The sequence below is a fragment of the Aplysia californica genome, unplaced genomic scaffold (assembly GCF_000002075.1).
Source record: "Aplysia californica isolate F4 #8 unplaced genomic scaffold, AplCal3.0 scaffold01025, whole genome shotgun sequence".
Taxonomy (NCBI): domain Eukaryota; kingdom Metazoa; phylum Mollusca; class Gastropoda; order Aplysiida; family Aplysiidae; genus Aplysia; species Aplysia californica.
The window spans coordinates 195,067-195,965 of record NW_004798295.1 but is presented as its reverse complement, the minus strand read 5'-3'; positions in this window follow the sequence as shown (position 1 = coordinate 195,965).

Genomic DNA, 899 nt, shown 5'->3' with positions numbered 1-899 from the left:
TCTGTCGCAGATCTGGCACTGGATGATGATGACCATCTGTTTTAAATGTGAGGCAGCGTGATGGAATCAGGCTCTCGTCAAAATAATCAAAGTGAAGAAACTTGCATTTTTCCACATGTTTGTGAATTTATTTTTTTTTTCGTTTTTTGGCTCAACACCTTTCATGCCCATTAAAAAACTCATTTCTGGGTGGATTTTTCTGAAAAACGTTGAATAAAGGCACAAAAAGTGTAAATGTTCAGATACCACGGACTCTTAAGCTTAGGAAATAACTAATCTTTGGCGGCCAAGATAAACGGATATTTTTTAACATCCAAATAAACACAAGCGAACAAGATTTAAGATGATACCAACAACTCTACATGCTCAAAAATATTGACGAGAGCCTGATTCCACCACGCTGCCTCACAAATGTCTTAACGATAAGGCCCCCATCATACTTATCTGAGCTTTTAACCCTGTATGTTCCATCTCGTCAGTTACGGTCATCCACAGATGCAACACAATTCAGAGCCCCTAGAATGAAATAACTATCTTTTGATAAGAAAAGTTTCTCTTTTTTTTTTTCACCTACAATCTGGAACACCTTGCCTCAGGATCTCAGACAAAAACAAATTTTGATAGGTTCAAGCGATTGCTCAAGACTCATTGTCCAATTGTTAGTTATAGTGTGTTAGTAAGTTCTCATTTTTTAATATACATATAATATATACTTTTTTTCACTGTCCTTTCGTGTATAGTTAATGTATGGTTGTGAACGTTCTTCTTTATGTGGTTGAACTGGTTTTTCTTGCTTCTGTGAAACATTTTTTCCTGTGTGAATGATTGTGTGATTGGAGTAAAGTGCTCAGAGCTTATACTAGTATGGGATAGAGCGCTGTATAAATACAATCTATTAT